The sequence below is a fragment of the Dermacentor variabilis genome, chromosome 9 (assembly GCF_050947875.1).
Source record: "Dermacentor variabilis isolate Ectoservices chromosome 9, ASM5094787v1, whole genome shotgun sequence".
Taxonomy (NCBI): Eukaryota; Metazoa; Arthropoda; class Arachnida; order Ixodida; family Ixodidae; genus Dermacentor; species Dermacentor variabilis.
Genome location: NC_134576.1, coordinates 129,929,599 through 129,936,648, shown reverse-complemented (window position 1 = coordinate 129,936,648; position 7,050 = coordinate 129,929,599). Strand labels below are relative to the sequence as shown.

The 7,050-nt window shown below is 48.3% G+C and overlaps 1 long non-coding RNA gene across 1 annotated transcript in view; it reads right to left on the bottom strand.

The window, feature by feature from the left end:
• Positions 1–6,605: 6,605 nt before the first annotated feature.
• The window catches only part of LOC142558186 (uncharacterized), a 55,623-nt gene continuing 55,178 nt past the window's right edge, over positions 6,606–7,050 (bottom strand). The window contains exon 3 of the long non-coding RNA XR_012822970.1: positions 6,606–6,683. This is a non-coding gene — a long non-coding RNA (uncharacterized LOC142558186). The remainder of the gene's footprint in view (positions 6,684–7,050) is intronic.

Below are 7,050 nucleotides of genomic sequence, written 5' to 3'. Positions count from 1 at the left end.
CCGGGGCGCCTGACGCTGCCGGCCCGCCGAGTGATGGCTTCCTTCACGGATCGCGGTGACGCGAGGTACCTGGTTTCCTCCTCCTCGTCTCAGGCTCGCGTCGCCGCATTTTGCCCTCAACTTTCCTCATCGCAAATGATGCCCGCGATGAAGGCATGTTTCTTTTAACCAAGCATCTTCTGCGTTTAACCGCTTTTTTTTTCCCCTTCGCGTGGAAGATGAACGCGATTATGTTTTTCGGATAGCATTTTTTTTTACTCGCTACGCGCTTTCCAATGAGTGCTTGTTCCATTTCTTCAAGCGCCTACCAAGCAGAGGAAAATGATATTTGTGCCCATCAGTAGCAAACAAAAGGAAAAAAAAATCACGGAAGCTGAGGACTTAACTATTGCTACTTGAAGGGTATGCAAAACGGTGGTTTCAGCTAGGAAGTTATGCATACTGAATTCAGGAGAGAAGAAAAAAAGAAGTTCACTGAGACGCAGTAGAAGAGGCTAGTTTCGAGTGACTTCCGGCTATCTGCCTAACTTAAATCCATTCTCGCTTCGCAACAGGACTGCAGCGAGCTGTTGTAGATTACGCTTTGGTGGATGAAGGGCCCCACTTGAATCCAGTCGCTGGCACATCGCAACAAGAGAGCGAGAAGATTCGCGGAGTGAAAAGTTCACATCCCTGTGTGATGGGACCCTTCTAAATGGCGTCCTTCGCGTTGTCCGAAGCCCTAAGTTCACCATTAACTAGTGCTTGCTATCTCTGATTCTGACGATCAAAATGAGCGGACAGTTGAAAACAACGCAGAGGGGCAGCAGCTTTACAGTCGTAAAAATATCACGACTCACACAAAACATTAAAAACCGAGGAAAAAAAACAAGGGGGGCGGGGAGCTCGATACAACTTCACATTCTTGCTCGAACCACAAGGTACACATTCCGCGTCCAAAAAGAAAAAAAAATGTCAGACACCGTGCGAGAGTAAATGTAGATGGGGGTGTGTGTATAGACCTACGAGATACATACCGTGTTCTGGTATGGGAGTGCGGGGCCAGCGCAGGTATGCCCGTTTGCCGACGTGGATTCTTCATTTTCTACATTACCTCGTATTCCTTTCTTTCTTGTTATTTTCTTTTTTGCGCTTTTTGTCGAAGTTATACAGCCGCGGGCATTTTCAGGGACGATGCCAATGTCCCCTCCTTCCATCGTGAATTTCTCTCCCTTTTTTCTCACTCTTTTTTTTTTTGTTCTTTCTCTTGAGCCTGGTTCTGGAACGCAACAGTGATTCATCTAAAAGCGAGAGGTTCTGTCTTTTCTCTCCAGTCTTTTTGGTGAAATGCGCTCTCTCCATTGTGTGCGCCTCCCCCCCCCCCTCATCCGTTGGCCCGGAACCTCCTTTCTCGCCTCGCGTCACACCGCCAGGCGCCCTTCAGGCCAGGTTATACAGCAAGTGCCGGAATGCCTCTCTTTCTCTCTCTAACCCGCCCTTTCAGTCCGTGCCGAAAAGACGCGGGGCTTCCTTTCCCGGCACCGCTCTCTGTAGAGAGAAGACTCGCGAGAAGTCAGAGAAATAAGCCGCGGACTCGTGATGCTCCCCTTTCGCGGGAACGAAGATAAATAAACAAGTAAATAAAGCGAGGGAGTGGGCGTCAGCGTGAAAGCGATCGCCCTCTCGGAGAAGAGAGAGAGAGGAGGAAGACGAAACGAGAGGAGGAAAACGGGGAGGAGGGACGCGAGTGGTCTTTGCCACCGAAGGCGCATCGCCCGCCGATTTCCATTCTCTCTCTCTCTATTTTCGCCCTCCGTTTCAACCGCAACGCGCGATCTCGTAATTTGCGAGGAGTCGAACTTTTTTCTTCGCGCCATCACTGGGAACCGTTCTCTCGCGCCTGTAGAAAAAAAAATTATCTTCCGAGTTTTGCGGCAACGTGCTTAGGGCCACGAAGGTGTACGCCTCCCTCGCCCGCGTCACGTGTCTGTGTCGGCGTCGTAGCGAGGATTTGTTTTCTTTTTTCGTTGGGGTGGAGCAAGAAGCTGGAATTTCCACGAGATAATGAGTTTCTTTTCTGTTGTTTTTTTTTCAAAAATAACGTATATCAGTGGTTTAGCGTATACCCAAAGATTGGGATTAGCGAAATAGAACATGCGGTAGGTGCAATTGCTGTGCGCTCTCCCTATGGGCGCGTATCGAAGGAAGCAGGGCGAGAAGCAAGGTGACGATGCTCGAATGATAACGGCACCTAATGACACACGATGACGAAAATTCACTGATGGAACTCCGACAGCTATCATTGCAAAAAGGCAGAAATTATTACCCGGAAGATATTACAGGAGGAGATAATAGGAAATATAGTCTGCAATGACAGTGTGTAAGACAGATGTATGTTTAACGCATTAACTGCCGTGAGACATCTTGTTTTGATCTATGATAATCGAGGATTTCTTTTTACCTGCATTTGCTTTGCCATTCATCTCCAAGAAATTATGATACCAGGAGTGCCTATAGCGATACTTTTCGCAAGCTCTTGTTTATTTTAAAGATAGCAAAAGATATTATGAATTATTTATGAGTCAAAATTAGAAGGTGGTACAACCTTTGCCATGACGAATTAACTCTTCATTGGCATTTAAAGGCCGTAGGTCTACTTAGGGAACTGAGTAAATGGAGAGCTACAGGTGGCTACCTAAGGAAGCTTCGGACGCGTAGCAAGTGGAGCGCAAATATTCTGACGTAACTTCCGGTAGGCCGAAATTCCAAAAGCAAGTGAATGTAGGGCGCGGGCCGCCATGCTGCCCAAAACGAAGCGCGCTTCCAGCAAATGAGCTTTTTCTGGAACGTTCATATTTCTAATTGTTCCGGCTTTTAGTAACGATAAACAAAATTGACGCATGGCGAAAAAGCAGGCAGGTTTGAACGAGACACATCCGAAACTTGCCTGCGCATTAAAAATTGCTTAACAAAAGAAAATGATACTGCGACGTACCATACTCGTCTGAAGGCAAGCCGCGATTAAGATGCGCAAATGCTTTCAATGTGTGAAACATTAGAAGTAGGCTTCACTGCTTATCGTGGAAGTACCTCAGACAAGGTCGCTTTTCAGGGGCTAAGACGGCTGAACCTTGACAAGGCATTTCAGCGAGGGAAATGTGTGAAACATTAGAAGTAGGCTTCACTGCTTATCGTGGAAGTACCTCAGAAAAGGCCGCTTTTCAGGGGCTAAGACGGCTGAACCTTGACAAGGCCTTTCAGCGAGGGAACGTGTTCGCTGGCGATCACTTTCGGCGTTACTATCACTTTCGCGCAACGTGGTGCACGGCGTGTCCGTTGGGTGATTGGAGCGGTCTCTGCTCAACCAGCCAATCAGCGCGCACTGAACGTGATGCCTCCGAAAGTGAGTGCGCGAGTATACGGTCCCCGAAAAAGAAAACCTTAATTTCGACCACCTGAAGGTTGTTTAACGTGTACTGAAAGCACTGTACACAAGTGTATTTACATTCCGCCCCTTCGGTATGCGGCCACTGCTGCAGGGAGTCGAACCCGCAGGCGGCAACTCAGCAGCTGGTACGCTATAATCCCTCGGGCCCTCACGGCGCGTGGAAAGTTCCGCAGCATCGTGATTAAGAAATCCGTCGCGAAACGGGCGAACAAGACAACTTTCGCTTCTGTGTTTTACCGCAGGCTTAGCAAGCGTCCCTTCACGGTATGGAATGGGCGTTTTGCTATTTCCGGAAGCGTAATTTACTAGTGCAGCTTCGCTCATCATTCCTGGTTATCGTCCCATTAATATTTTTAACGTGCCGTTGGTCGAGCGCACCCACCGAAGAAAGCAGTGTGAAGCCCACGCATCGATGTCGTGCAGCGCTCATTACGCATGCAGAACCAATAACCTCCATAAACCGCCATTCCTGCGCGCCCTGACCAGGCATAGTGGCACAGCCCAGAGAGAACCACACCCTGGAAAATTCAGCGAGGAAGCACGTTCTATCTATGGACCTCGAATGGCGTGTCCGGGCTTTACGCGGCGCAGCCGTTAAAAGTGCGGACAAGGTCGCTGGTCAAGCGTCCGCGGAAACAGATGGTCGCGTTTCGAAATTTCATCCATCTCTCAGCGCGGCTACACCTATACGAGGCTCACGCGTTGGCTCAGGCATGAGCAATGGACTCGTATGTGGACGTAAACGCGTACATGGGGAGCGTGGGCCACCACCATCATCACCACCGCGGCCACAACTATATCATCAACGGTGCACCAGCACGTGTGCTCTATATAGAAACACTGGCTGACGCGATAGCCATTTTATATAGGACCAGCAGGTTCTCGGATCGCTGTGAATATCCGCCATTTTAACGGGCCGTCCGCCGAGTCTCTCGGTTACGAAACGTGGTGGCAGCAGTGGGGGGTCTCAAACCTGCGCGCAACTCCCTCACGTGACCGGCCTCCGTCACGTCAGCCCGGCGCAGACCCGCGAAGGCGAGAACTCGTGTCAGTCAATCAGGAACGAGCATTTCTTGTCTGCGTGCCCCAAAGGGCTGGCAAAAAAAAGGCTCGCCGATTATATATAAAATAATCCGTCCACGAAGCTTCCATTCAGTGGGCGTGCTGGGCTATCTGCAAGGCTATACCTCTGGGGAGCAGTTCTTCTGGTCCCTGATTCTGGTTGGCTGAGGCAACACGCAGCTTTCGCTGCGCTGCGCAGAGTTGGCCAGACGGTGTGTGTATACGTCTAAAACATGGCGCCCATCACGTATTTCCGTCTTTGCTGTAACTTCCGGCGCATGCAGTCAGCAAACGCGCAGCCTTACACGATCGATTTCCGTTACTATATATAGGTGGGAGTCGTCGCTGCGGCGCGAACTTGGCTGCCACTTAAAGATGAACCAAAGAGTATCGAGGCTCTGAACGACTCAGAAAATGAAGTCTTCCATCGGAACGCTAAGCAACCTAATTCTTACTATAAAACTGAGCTCGTATACGTCTTGAACTGGCAGTATCTCTATGGGGGAAGAAAAGAACCATATGTCCCCCATAACTATCACATACAATAATCCCATATGAGTAATGGCAATATACGCGTTGTTATACAGGATCCAAAGGGGGTGTTATGGAGTAAATGACTTTTTTCAATAGGGATATTCGGCGCCTTTCAAATTCCTGTCTCAAAGTTCGCAAGTGTGGGCATGCGAGGTATACTGTTCGCAAGTAGCAAAATACTTGTTCAGCACGTCGCGAAGCAGGAAAAAAAAAAGTTATCCGAACGCCTTACACATCCCGATACTCCAGGTCTGAACCGTTGAAGTGTAACATTAAGACTGAAAGGCAAAATTCAGGTACGCTCCGTCACACTGCGTTTAAAAGATATAAGCGACGGTATCTTCAGTGCAATAAGTTTGACGTCGATACACTTAATTTTTTTTGTCAATACCGGAAATTATAAGTTATGAATAAAATGTGTTATAAAGCGCTGGCGCTGACGGCATGGGGTTAAGAGCTGTAATGACTAAACACTTTCGTTTTTAATAAATGTGCCCATTTACAATTTAGAGGTGGCATGCATAGTTTACCTTAAATGCTGAGAGGGCTTGAATGTTTTTTTTTTCTTTTTCTTCGCCAGGATTGACGGTAACACACTTCAGCGTCATGTATACGTTTATAATATTATTTGTAAAACATGTCCTCTGACACCACAATTACCTGTTTCACTGTAATCAATTTTACTCGGACTGACGTCGCATCTAAAGGCATCTCAACACGTGGGTACTTTATTTAACACAAGCGGCTCTCGTTACCGCTGAATTATGGAAGTATGCGTCTTTATAAAAGTAGCGCGCCTGTTTAGGGTTACCGTGCAGCGAATTGAACATCTTGCCTCTACTGTGGAGCATATGAGTTTTGTCATATGGTCATTCGCTAAATGTCACTGAGTTCCTCATAAGTGCGCGACATCATTCAGGAATTTGTCGAAGCAGAAGCTTTCTACGGCTAAGTCTGGCAGCAACCACTTCAATCCTATAGCACGCGTTTCAGCCAGGAAGGAGGATGTTGGCAGAACATGGTTTTCCCACGCCCGCATCTGAGTCGCCGACAACATAAGGTATACCGGAAAAAGCTAACCTGGTACGGATAGCTCGTTCTCCTACTGCGATCTTCAAACCAAATAGACGTATACGTATAATTCTTTCTCGTGAGTTCTCACAGCGATACCAGAAACGGGTAACGACGCCACTTCGAAAGCACGCTTATACAGATCAACGTTGTCATGCGGCATTTTCCAAACAGTCACAATATGTTTGAATTAAGGCCTATATCCTTTATCATGCGCTTTCTTTTTTTAATTCTTTTCTGCTACTACAAATTATATCAAGAGATTGAGATCTCATATTGCGAGAAGATTTTCAGCTGGTACTCATGCCATAGTCATTATTCGATATTGGCAAGGCACCTAAAACTGAAGGCAAGGAGTCAATTAGTACACCGCGTCCACCCCTTTCCAGACATCTTCTATAGTCTTTCGTCGTCAGTTTCGGAAATGTGGCACACAAGACGATAAGCGGCGAGACTTTGCGACGACTTAATTAACGTTAAAAGTATGATCATGCAGGAAACAGTCGACTCACCTAGGGATAAGCACGGGTCTTCGGCAGAAATCCAGCGCAGCCACCAGGGGGCGCCGTCGTACACCCGGACTCTCGACCTGCAGGAAGCGGATTGGCGAACAGCGTGGTAAATCCACTTGAGAAGTGGCAGTCCGCTGCTGAACTCTCGGTGGACGCGAATGCCCAGCGAGTGCAACTAGCCGAACTTTTTTTTCCGCCCTCGCGTTTATATACATATGCACATCAAACGAGAGAGAGAGAGAGGGGGGGGGAGCGAAAGCTGGTGCGTACACAGTATACACGCGCGCAGACTCGAGCCGCCATTCACACACGAGCGATTCCTCTTTTCTTTTCCTGCGGCTCGTCGCGGCAACGAACGTCTTCTGGACCCAGAAAGACGCCTCGCGCATGCATCTTCGACGACGAAGAATAGCGGGGCCCCGGAAAAGCATTCTTCTTGGGCAC